Below are 12,500 nucleotides of genomic sequence, written 5' to 3'. Positions count from 1 at the left end.
TATGTGGATTTAGCTAGCCTTATGTTGGGCACCAATTTGTAATAGGAGGCCACTTGTTTGTTCCCTGGCCCAGACTGCCGAAATAACCACACAGAAACTGTATTAATTAAATCGCTGCTTGGCCTATTAGCTCTAGCTTCTTGTTGGCTTGTGGTTACATATTAATTTAACCCATCTCTATTAATCTGTAAATCGCCATGTGGCATGGCTTACCAGCAAGGTTCCATCTGGCACCTGTCTCTGGCGGGGCTACATGGTTTTACTCTAACTCCACCTTCTTTCTCCCAGCATTCAGTTTAGTCCCTCCCCCCATTTTCTCTCATTTTTAATGTTAAGTACAACTATGAAAACCAAATCACATATTCTTCAAGCTTTTCTGGCCGTTTTGGGGGAGCCACTGGGACAGTGAGGTCCATGAAGGCGAGCATGCTGTTCTCTCTACTTACTCCCAGTCCCGAGCATGCTCTTCTCTTTGCTTCTTCCTACCCTCCACTCCTTTTCACTGTGAGGTTTTAAAATCAAAACACAGTCAAGGAAGGTCTTACAATGACCTCTTCCAAAAATAAGGCGGTTTCAGGAGATGAACGCATGTTCTTTGACTCTCCTTCATTCTTGTCTGCCCCCCAGCTTCAGGGGCTTCCTTACAGATCTGTTTTTTCTTCATAACGGCACCAACATGCGGCTCGCTGGCTGTCCAGGTATGGCTTGCAGCCCAAATGTAATGACGCTGTCAAGCAGGAGTTCCACAGTTGTTTCACATGCCTGGACATTCTGAGCAAGCCCTAGAGCCTTCTGCACGTCCCGGCAGATCTTGGAGAGGCAGTAGTGGAACTCCTCGTCACAGTCGTTCTTGCTTTTCCCACAGGTCCCGTAGCACCTGTCGTGCTGGTTGCAGCACTTTGTCAGGGACGGGATGCCAATGTTCAGATGAACACTGAACAATGGAGCGCCACATCCATTTGGTGGGACGGTTTAAATCCGTAGCGTGGAAGAGGCTTCGATCGGTTGGCACTTGTCCTGGCAGAGCCCGTCCTCTCCGCCCAGCAGGTCGAGCACGGTGTTGAGATACCCGTCGATCTCGTGGATGCCGTTGCGGATGGTCTGGAGGGTGGCCCACCAGTCGGTGGTCTGATCCTGTTCCCTGGCCTCGCCCAGCGGCCAGCAAGAGCAGGAAGGAGCAGGAGCGCCGGTGGGGGGGAGGGGGGCGGGCACCACCATCTAACTGCGTGGCTGGGCGACTGGGCTGGGCAGCAGTCTTAAGACAGTTTTTTTATTCATTAACCAATAAAAGCAACACATATACACAAGAACTCCCCACATCAGAAGGCTTTATTAAAAAAAAAAAAACAGACATTCAAAGAGGCAGTGGCCAGGTCATTAAGAATGACTAAGAATCATATATTGTCTTGGTCTATTTTCTTCTTTGTCATGTAGTTCAGAATGGTCTTTTCTGTTTTTTTTTTTTTTTTTTTTTTTTGTTTTTTTTTTTGTTTTTTTTTTTGAGATAGGGTTTCTCTGTAGCTTTGGAGACTCTCTCTTGTAGAACAGGATGGTTTTGAACTCACAGAGATCCACCTGCCTCTGCCTCCTGAGTGCACCACCACCACCACCTGGCCACACTCAGAATGCTCTTGAACTCAAAATATTCCTGCGTCCACTTCCTAAGTGCTGGGATTATAGGCAAATGCCATCATGCCCACCTCTTGGTCCATTTTCAACCGATATAACAGATACCCAAGGTTATTTTATAAAATAATGTGGCTCATTTGTCTGTAATTCTGGTGCCTAAAGTATTCAAACAGCATGGTATTGATGCCTAGACGGGGTCTCCTAGGTAACCCAAACAAGGCAGAGAGGCCAAGAGAGTTCATCTTGTGCAGGGGTCAACTATAAGGTGACATGTTTTTTTTTTTTTTTTTGACCACTTGAGCATTCTTAATTAGTTTTAGCACAAACTAATCCATATACAAAGGACACATGTTTTAGGATAATAGATTCTGGAACTCTTCACCACTACCTGACACCTCTTTCCTTGAAACTTTCTCTCTCCCTTCCAAAAAGTTTTATATGTCAAAAACTAAGTTGGAGCTGGGATGGCAGCTAAGCATAGGTCCCACAAACCTGGAATTGAGGAGGCAGGCGGGAAATCAGGAGTTCAAGGTCATCTTCAGGTGGCTACACAGGACCTTATCTTAAAACAAAACAAAACATCAACAAAAACAGGCAGCAAGATGACTCCTTAGGTAAAGTGGTTGCTGCCAAGACTGGTGGCCTAAGTTGGATCCTTGGAGCTACTTAGTGGGAGGAGAGAACTAATTCCAGAAAGTTGTCCTTTGACCTCCCCATGATAGTCTATGACAATCATGCATTCACCCACATGTACACAGGTATACGAATAAATAAAAACATGCAATAAAAATTGAAACTAACAAAAAGAGCTGAGTTGATATTTGCAAAGAGAAAGTGAGAAAGCTTTAGGTTAATTGTTATATGACGTGAGATTCTTAAAGGGGAAAAAGCAAAGGTCAGAATAAAGATGAGTAGGTAGAAAAGGTCAAATGTAAGCACCTTGCTCTTCCTCCTAAATCAACTCCTGGCGGCTGGATACCTGAATAACAGTGTCTCATTCAGCAGATGGTTTCCCAAGTGGGTGCAGGGAATCCACCTATGTTGAGTGCTTCATGGTGCTAGCAGTCAAGACACCAGGGATGTTTCTATGGACGGACACACACACACACACACACACACACACACACACACACACACACACACACCAAGGTTAGTGGCTAGAACAGATTATTTATCTAGTTTTTGAGTCCAGAGGGCATGAGTCAGATGATTTCTAGACGTTGGAACAAAAGATCTTCAGAAGGGGGACTCAGGACAGGGAGTAGCAAGCCAATAGATTTCCTGGTTTGTGGTTCAAGCATCTCTGGCAATGGTAGATAGCATGTTTGTCATAGTTATTTCTTGGGCAGAGCACAGAAGGGTCCAATTTCTTCTCACCAGGATTTTTTTTTTTGATCATGCCAAAATAGACCCAGGCAATCAGGTTTCTGTTCTTAGACATACCAAATCAGAAAGATAAGAGAAAATCTGCAATTACCAATTACCAGAAAAACCTAAAAATTGGCCATTTCTGTCAGAGGCACAGAAAAGCTGTATTTGTTCGACTTGATTATTGAAACATAAATACAAAAATAGTGATTGACAAATTGTTGAGTTTTATTTTTTCTGTTTCTAATTTTCCAAAGTAGGGTCTTGCTATGTCACTCTGACTGGCCTTGAACTCATGGCAATCCACCTGCCTCAGTCTTCTAAGTTCTGTTATTACAGGATGAGACATTAATTTAAGATCTTTTTTAGTTTCCTGGAATTTTAAAAACGTTTATTTATTTATATGTATGTATGTGTGAGAGAGAGTGGGGAGAGAGTGCACACTTGCATGTATGTGTATATATGTGAGTGCATGTGCCGTGACATACATATGGAGATCAAAGAAAAATTAAAAAACCAAACCAAACAAACAGCTGTGGAGTATTGTTCTCTCCTTTCACCATTTGGGTCCTGGAGATGAGCTCTGCTGTGGACTGCAGCAAACACTTTTATCTGAAGAACTATCTTATCAGTCAGCCCCTGTGGGACTTTTAATAAAGCAACGACAGTAACAGCAGCAGCAGCAGCAGCAGCAGCAGCAGCAGCAGCAGCAGCAGCAGCAGCAGCAGCAGCAGCAGGAGGAATGGAGGACAAGGAAGAGGAGGATGAGAAGGAAAAATTTATTGACTTCCTGTGAATGAAAGATAGCCTAAGGGAAAAGAGGAAGCGGGTTCCTCAAATGTGGAGAGAGGGCCCTAAAGAGGTAGCGATGTTTAAATAGAAAGGCCCTAAGCGTTAGAACTCTAACTCTTCTGGCAGTTACTCTTCTCGTTGTCGTGATTAAATGCCTCACAAAAGCAACTCTAGGAAGTGTTTGCTCATGGTTTGAGGTACGCCCACCATTGCAGGGAAGGCATTGATTGTGTCTGGAGTGTGGTGTGGCTGGCCGCATTGTACCTGCTGTAGAGAAGCAGTGATGAACGCCTGTTCTCAGCTCACTCTCAATGCTTCATTCTGTTTCGGAATCAGAATTGTACTTCCTGTTTGTGCTGGATCTTCCGATCTTATTGAAGTCAAATCTAGATTTGTCTCCTGGGTGATTCTTGGGTCTGCCAATTGATAGAACCCCCACAATGCTCATCAGTTTATCCACGGACAGATTTATGAATCCATCAGCTTCTACATCGGATTTTAGAAAGCTTCATCCCGTGGCATGATGCATTGCATGCACGGAAATCGGGACGCTTGGGAGGGTCTTTCTCGTGAATAGGGCAGAGGACAAGGGGCACTCACGGCAGCTGCTTGCTGCAGCTTTCTGAGAGGAATCCGAGAGAGACAATATCTGTCAGGGAGTGATGGGGACTTAAAATAGCCACAATTAAGATCCAAAGAGAGTTCATTAAAGCACAATTAACAAGGAAAATTGGTTATTTCTGTCACATAAGCAGCCTGAAAATAGTGGCTCTACCCACTAGTGGTCAGGGTGCAGCAGGTCTGATCATGGGTAGGAAAGAGTGAGACATTAATTGCAAGCCCACCTGTATTAGTGGCGTATATTCGTTCAGATGGGATGGAAAGGTTACATATCACGTTTTGTCGTGCTGGTGGTTGTTCTTGAGACAGAGCTTTGTCGCATGGCCTTAAACTCATCCTTTATCCTCCTGCCCCAGTCTGTTTGGTGCTTGGATTACAGACCTGGGTCCCACATCTGGCAAGCCTCACTTTTGAGCTGACAGTTCAGCCCTTGGAATTTAGCATAGCAAATGCCTGGTTGGTTTAATTTTTGTTTGCCAAGGTGAAAGAACAAACTCATAAAGATTTTTCAGGTGTTCCCTAGGGACTCCCAAAAACAATTCAAATTTTAAAAAGAGAGATGAGCTCACCCCTGACAGTGCCTGGGGCACCAGGACCCAGAGGCTCGATGGTCCACGACCTAGGATAGAATCAAAGACAACCAGAGGGGAAAATGGCAGTGCAATGGTGCCCAAAGATATTCCACTCTACTCGTAGATGGTTCCCCGGCCCAGTAGTCATCAGAGAGGTGTTATCCAGAACCTGGTAGAAACAGATGCAGACCCACAAATGTTAAGTCAAGCTTGGGATATCCAACTGGAAAGAGGGAGGAAGAGGTGTAGGAAGCAGAGGGTCAGGGACATCACAGGCAAATCCATAGAATCAACTAATCTGGGTTCATAGGAACTCACGGAAACTGAACAACCAGGGAGCCTACATGGGACTGACCTAGGCCCTCTGCATATATGTGACGGTTGTGCAACTTAGCCTTCCTGTGGGACTCCTAACAGCGGAAGCCGGGCTGTCTCTGACTCTTTTACAGGCCTTTGGGACTCTGTTTCTCATACTGGGTTGCCTTGCTCAGCCTTGAAACAAGGCATGGTCCTTAATCTTACTACAACTTGATATGCCACGTTTTCTCAATATCCATGGGAGGCCTGCTCTTTTCTGAACAGTAATGGAGGAAGAATGGATGGGGTGGGAAGAGGCAGAAAGGAGATGGGAGGAAGGACTGGGAGGAGAGGAGGGAGGGGAAACTGTGGTTGGAATGTAAAATAATTAAGTAAATAAAAATGAGAGAGAGAGAGAGAAAGAGAGAGAGACAGAGACAGAGAAGAGACAGAGAGAGAGGTCTTGTTGGACACTGGCTGTGCTGAGGCCAGAAGATAATCAAAAATTCAAGGCCAACCTGGGCTACCGAGGGAGATCCTATTTCAAAACACCAATAGGTAGTACCTGAAGTGCAGGTCAATTGGTGGATGCTTGCCTAACATGCATGAAGCTCTAGGGTAGGCACCTAGGACCACACAAACTGGGCATGGAGATTCATGCCCTCTGATCCTGGAACTGGGAAATAAAGACAAGAGGATTAGAATTCAATGCCATTCTTGAGAATACAATGAGTTAGAAGCAAGCATTGGATATATAAGACTATCTCTAAATAAAAAAGTTACAGTTTAAAAAAAAAGTTTTCAAATTTGATTTGAGGAAGCTTGTCAGAAATGTTATGTTTGGATGCTTGATTTGAAAAGATAACGAATCGTTATATAGTGTTAGTTATCTACTGACGAAAACGACAGTAACCTTTTTTAAGGTCATATGTTATAATGCAAAATTAAATAATAAATAAATGAAGTGTAAAATTAGCTGGATGGCGGTGGCTCATGCCTTTAATCCCAACACTCAGGAGGCAGAGGCAGGAGGATCTCTGTGAGTTTGAGGCCAGCCTGATCTACAAGAGCTAGTTTCCAGGACAGGTTCCAAAGCTACAGAGAAACCCCTTCTCAAAACCAAACCAAACCAAAACAAACAAACAAAAATAAAAAGTGTAATCAGAAGATCCCATGACAAAATACTCAAGGTAAATTACAAGGAGGAAAGATTCCTTTCGGCTTCTGGCCTCAGGTTTCAGTCCTTGGTCACACAGTTCTCTTTCTTTGGGCTTGTGGTAAGAAAGCACAGCGGGGAAGGATTATGTGGTAGAGAATGGTTATTCACCATATGGCAGCCAAGAAGTGTGTGTGTGTGTGTGTGTGTGTGTGTGTGTGTGTGTGATCTAGGGTATTCCTCCCCTAGGCTCCACACTAGGGTTCTACTGTGTCCTCAGTAGCACCACAGGCCTGCAGCGCGTGGCCCTTTGCAGAGCATTTAACATCCAAACCATAGCTTTCCTTCATTTTATACTGCTCTTCCAGAGGACCGACCTGGGTTCCCAGCACCCGCACCAGGATGCTCACAGCTGCCTGAGACTCTGACTCCACTGATACACTCTTCTGGCCTCTGTGGACAATTATTCATTTGCACATAACCCAACAGGGACACACACACACACACGCACACACGCACAAATAAATCTTTTTAAAAAGTGATAAAGACAACATGTAGTATAGGAAGTTAGTTTTAAACATTAGAGAAACAAGGAACCTACATGCTGAGGTGCTGTTTTCTTTTATAAACTGTTACACACATTAAATAATTCACTCTCATTGTACATTTTGTTCTCTGACTAAATTATCATTTTACAGTTTTAAGAATCTAGGTGACATAATAAAAGCGCTCACTAGCAAATTCAGGTGAAAGAATTTTATATGAATTATATATGTTTATTTAAAGAAAATATTAAAATGTGTTTATTTACTAAAAATTGTAAAGAACATATGACCATAATAAATATTGTGTGATGTGTGATTCCCCTCTGTATGCTATGAATATGTTTTATTGCCATTGGTTAACAAAGAAGCTGCTTTTGGCCAATGGCTTAGCAGAATACAGCCAGGAGAGAGAGAGAGAGAGAGAGAGAGAGAGAGAGAGAGAGAGAGAGAGAGAGGGCAGAGATAATGAGAAGCTATGTAGACACTGCCAGAGATAGATGTGATGGAACCTTGCTGGTAGGTTATGAGCCTAGTGGTAAAATATAAGATAATAGAAATGGGTTAACTTAAGATGTAAGAGCTAACTAGAAATACATTTAAGCTATTGTCCAAACAGTATTGCAAATAATATAATTTCTGTATGATTATTTCAAGTCAGGGCAGTTGGGAAACAAACTAGTGGCCTCTCCCAACAGTTGTGGGTAGGAAGTTAACCACTATTTTTTGTGAGTTTTAGGAATACTTAATTTACATAAACATTTTTTTTTATGTCTGAATCAACTCCCAGAACTCTTTTGAGGAATTTTGGAAATATTATCTAAAGACAAAAGAGAATCAAAATATAAGTTATAGAAACATAGATATGCATAAATATGCAGACATATTGAAGTAAAAATTCATGGCCTTCATTTAAAAATGTAACCATAATTCATGTACAATAAAAAATTCACTGGTTTATATAAAGTAGTTGGATCCAAATTGTGTTTTTGGCAGATGAAACAAGCTCACCTCCTCAATAATGCCTGAAACGTTTTATCAATATTTGTCAAAAAGAATTTTATGAATCTCACTCAGTTTTAAAATTTGTTTAGTTCATGTGTGTGTATGCTTTGCCTGCGTGTGTGAGTGCATCATATGCATGCAAGGCTGGGGAGGTCAGAAGAGAACAATGGGTCCCCTGGGAATGGGAGACACCTTGTAGGGCCTAGAATTGAACCCAGGTCTTTGGCAAGAGCAGCCCATAGTCTTAGCCACTGAGCCATCTCTTCCGGCCCTCGTTAAGCCTATTTACAAACAGCTTTAATCTTGTTCTTTAAATGTATCTTCTCACAGACACCAAGAGAGTGCTTGTTTGAAGGTGAGAGTGTTTACAAAATGCTTTTGGGTATAGAAACACAAATGTCTGAAGGGTTAATCTGTTCTAGGCTATTCTAAGCCAATAAGTCTTTCTGTTGTCAGCCTTAGATGCAAGAGATGGGACCAGAAAGAACACAAAAGAAATTTCCCTTTTCCTGAGACCCAGAGTTAACGCAGAGATTATGGCTGTCCGAGATGTAGATGTAGGTCTAGCCTTAAGCGAGTCACAGTTACAGCCTCCTTAAGGCTCAGGGAACGTTAGCAGAAAGTGTTTCAAAGGGTGAAGGGCTGTGGAATGTAATTCTTCACAGACTCAATACAGCTATTATGACCATTAGCTCGTATCAACTGTGGTTGACCATAAGACCAGCTCTATCAACAGCCAGGAAGGGGTAGTGGCTCTGAGAGATTCTGAGACAGCAGGAATCACTGTCTTTAGTTCTGTACCCTCTGCCAAGCCCACCAGGCTCCAGTGGATAGCTCTAAACCCACAGTCACACAAATGTTCCTGGTTAATCTTGGTGGGTCACAAAACAAAATGAAACAACATAAACTGGGGAGAGAGAGAGAGGGGGGGGCAGGGATGGGAGGGAGGCAAGAGTTGAGAGGGATCAGTACGCAAAGTATACATCTGTAAAACTATCAAAAAGTAGTTAAAATTCAAGTTATTAATTAATTAAAATAAAGCAAAATCAAAAGCAAAAAACTTTCTGGCCACAAAAAGTAAGCAAACTCCAGTGTCCCTCAGGAGTGAGATGCCTTCAGTTTCAGATCCACTGATCTGAGCAACTGGGCAGCTGGAACTGGGACGGGATTGTTTCCAACACAAACAAGGCAGCAAGAGCAGAGACAGCAAGGGCTGCAGCTCCTTGTTAAGGTACCGTCAGACAAAGAAAATGCTACCTGAGCACTCTGTATCTTGGGTGCCTCTCCTGTCCGCTCACCTGATGCATGACAAACCATGCCCTCTCAGCCAGCAGAAACTAGACCGGTTACAAGGGATTGTGATGGACACAGCGCCAAACTGTCACAACAAAAGAGATAAAAGGAAAATCTCATCTAGGCTGTGTGTGTGTGCGCGCGTTTGTGTGTGTGTGTTTTAACTGGTGCCCCATAGCAAAGACAGTCTAAACACATTCTGTGGTCCTATGTTTGAAACCCCCAGTTTGTGAAGCCGGCTTGAACAGGTTTCATACTATGCCTGCATTATAACCACTGTTATTCTGATCATTATTTAAAAAAAAAAAATGGCAGAGAAAACAGGAGCAAAGGAAAACAAGGGCCTTCTGGGAGTTCAAGGATCAGTGTTCAGTGAAGACTCACCAGCACATCTCGGAGTCAGAAACAACCAAGTCTTACAAATGCTTTTCTCCTAATGGAATTTGGAAGGGAAAAGGCATAGCATGCATACCCACCTGGACTCTCCAGACAGAAACCCAGGGCTCTGGCTTCAGTAAAAATGTGTGCCTTCTGTTGCCTTGGCCTGCAGGCCTGGACTTCAGCTTCAGCCTCTGCAGCAAATAAGGGGTCCCAGCTGTTCCCTAGCAGCTTCCCCTCTTCCTTCCTAGGCACTCCAACCTGGACTCTGGAAACCAGCTTGACAAAAGACAGACTAAGAGAGTAACAGTTTCATTATGGGCCTTGTACTTACAAGAGTTTCCCAAAGACACGAGAAGGAAGAAGACACAGAGAATGAAAGCTTGTACATCATCTTCAGCTAAACCAGGGGAAAGTAGCTCCAGGCTTCTGGGTGAAGGAGGCCAGGTCTGGGGTGGAGGTGAAGGAGGACTTGTGGCCAGTGGCGTTGTCTTGTTATGCACACAGGACATCCAAGGTCAGGTAACTGTCTGCAGGAGCATGTCTCTTTACAGACGCAATGTCCTGTATGTGCGACTCCTTTGAAAAAGAGAGATTAATATTCGGTTTCTAGGCAGTAAGGACATTCCTCCCAACTGACGTTTATTGTCTCTGCTGGTTGTTAATTGTCATTAATTCAAGATGATCCATATAATAAAGATGTGTATTTTCAGGTAGCATATTCCGGTATTGTGTTAGACTTATCCTTTTGTGAGCATGTACCTGATAGGACAGGTTACTATGAGGGAGAGAGTGTAGAGATATTTTGTTTGTAATTTAACAAATAAATCTTGCCTGAAGATCAGAGAAGCTGTGCAGCCAGCCACTAGAGAGACCTTCTACCTCTACGGAATCCTCAGACAGACGGGAGATCCTGTTTTTACTAATCCTCAGACTGCATGCTCAGACTGTACCTCCAGACTCTATCGGAGCTTTTTCTCCTCCGGCCTTATACTCCTATCTCCATTCACCCACATCTCTTTTTGTCTCCACCTCCCTAGTTCTGGGATTAAAGGTATATGACTCCCAAGTTCTGAGATTAAAGGGGTGAGCCACCACTGCCTAGCCCTGTTTCTCTTTGAGACTGGATCAGTCTAGTGTAACCCAGGGTGGCCTTGAACTCACAGAGATCCACCGGCCTCCATCTCCTGAGTGCTGGGATTAAACATGTGTGCCAGCACTGCCTGGTCTCTATGGTTAACTAGTGGTTTAGCTCTGCACTCTGATTTTCAGGCAAGCTTTATTATTTTGGTGCATGATTCCAGAGGTTTCAGTCTATGGCTCAGGGGTTTCATTGCTTCTGAGCTGCGCTAAGGCTGAGCATCCTGGAAAGGAAGTAGGAAGAAGTGGAGCTGGAGGCTGGAGAGGTGGCTTGCTGGTTAATCACACAATGCTCTTTCAGATGATCCACATTTGGTTCGCAGAACCTACAGGGGTGGTTTACCAAAGCCTGTAACTCCAGCTCTAGGAGGTACATCACCTCTGACTTTCCAGGGCACCTATACTCAAGTGCACATTCCTTCTACCCCCAAACTCCCGTAGTTTAAAAGAAAAGTAAATCTTTAAAAGAGAAGAAGAGTGTGTGTGCGTGTGTGTGTGTGGGGGGGGGATAAAAGCTAGGGCTGCTGAGGGGGCTGAGTGTGCAAACATGCTTGTCACACATGCCGGATGACCTGAGTGTAAGCTCCAGAACCCACGGTGGAAGGAGAGAATTGACTCATGGAAGTCTTCTAGCCCTAAAATGTGCCATGTAACACACACACACATGCACACAAGCACTCATGCATGCGTGGGCACAAGAACACATAGTAACATACACACACAAAAGAAGAAGCAGAGTGGTTGTCTCATGGTGGTCAGAAGGGAGGCAGGAAGAGACCCAGGACAAGACACAGACTCCCAAGGATATGCTCCTAGTGAGGGTGTTCTACCTCCTGATAGTTCCAGAATTTCCCAATAACACTGCTAGCTGGGGACCATTCAGTGCCATTCAGCCTTTTTGGGGGGCACTCTATATCCACACTGTAGTGGCTCTGCTTCAGTTTCAGCTTGAATCATTTTTCTCCTTTGATTTCTGGAGGTTTATTCTCCAGTGAGTGCGTTCATCTTCCTTCATTAGTAACTTCTCAGGCAGCCCCGAGAAACCACCTCTCCTCTTCATTTTTTAAAAAAGATTTATTTTATTTTTATTTATCTGTATATACGTGTGTGCCTGTGCAGATGCCCCGAGAGGCCAGCAGAGAGGGGGTCAGATCTCATGTAGCTAGAATTACAGGCAGTTGTGAGCTTCCCTGATGTGGGTGCTGGGAAGAGAACTCATGTCGTTTGGGAGAGCAGCAAGTGCCCTTAGTCTCTGAGCCTTTTCTCCAGGTCCTCTATAAAAGAAGAACAAAAATCCTTATTTATTTATGTATTTATTTGTGTGTCTGGGGGGTGCACATGCATATGTGCAGAGGCCAGAAGAGGGTATTCTGCCTTCTATACTGCTCTTCATCTACGCCTTTGAGTGGGGGTCTCTCCCTGAACCAGGGGCGTGCATTTTCTCAGCCAGGCTGGAAAACAGAAGCCCTGGTAATCGTCCTGTCTCTGTCTCACTCTCACTCTGAGATACGAGGTCCTCTGCATATACCCGTATGGTTGTGTAGCAGGGTGCTCTTGTGGTACTCCTAACAGTGGGAGTGAGGGGTGTCTCTGACTCTTTTGCTGGGCGGCCTGCTCTCTTCTTCTTCTTCTTCTTCTTCTTCTTCTTCTTCTTCTTCTTCTTCTTCTTCTTCTTCTTCTTCTTCTTCTTCTTCTTCTTCTTCTTCT

At 44.0% G+C, this 12,500-nt stretch overlaps 1 pseudogene; it reads right to left on the bottom strand.

Moving 5' to 3' along the window:
• Positions 1-610: 610 nt before the first annotated feature.
• On the bottom strand, positions 611-3,683 carry LOC101989412 (annotated as a pseudogene).
• Positions 3,684-12,500: the final 8,817 nt, after the last annotated feature.

This window comes from Microtus ochrogaster (genome assembly GCF_000317375.1).
Source record: "Microtus ochrogaster isolate Prairie Vole_2 chromosome 14 unlocalized genomic scaffold, MicOch1.0 chr14_random_2, whole genome shotgun sequence".
NCBI classification, from domain to species: Eukaryota; Metazoa; Chordata; class Mammalia; order Rodentia; family Cricetidae; genus Microtus; species Microtus ochrogaster.
Note: the sequence above shows the minus strand (reverse complement) of the source record. Positions and strands in the feature narration are given on the sequence as shown.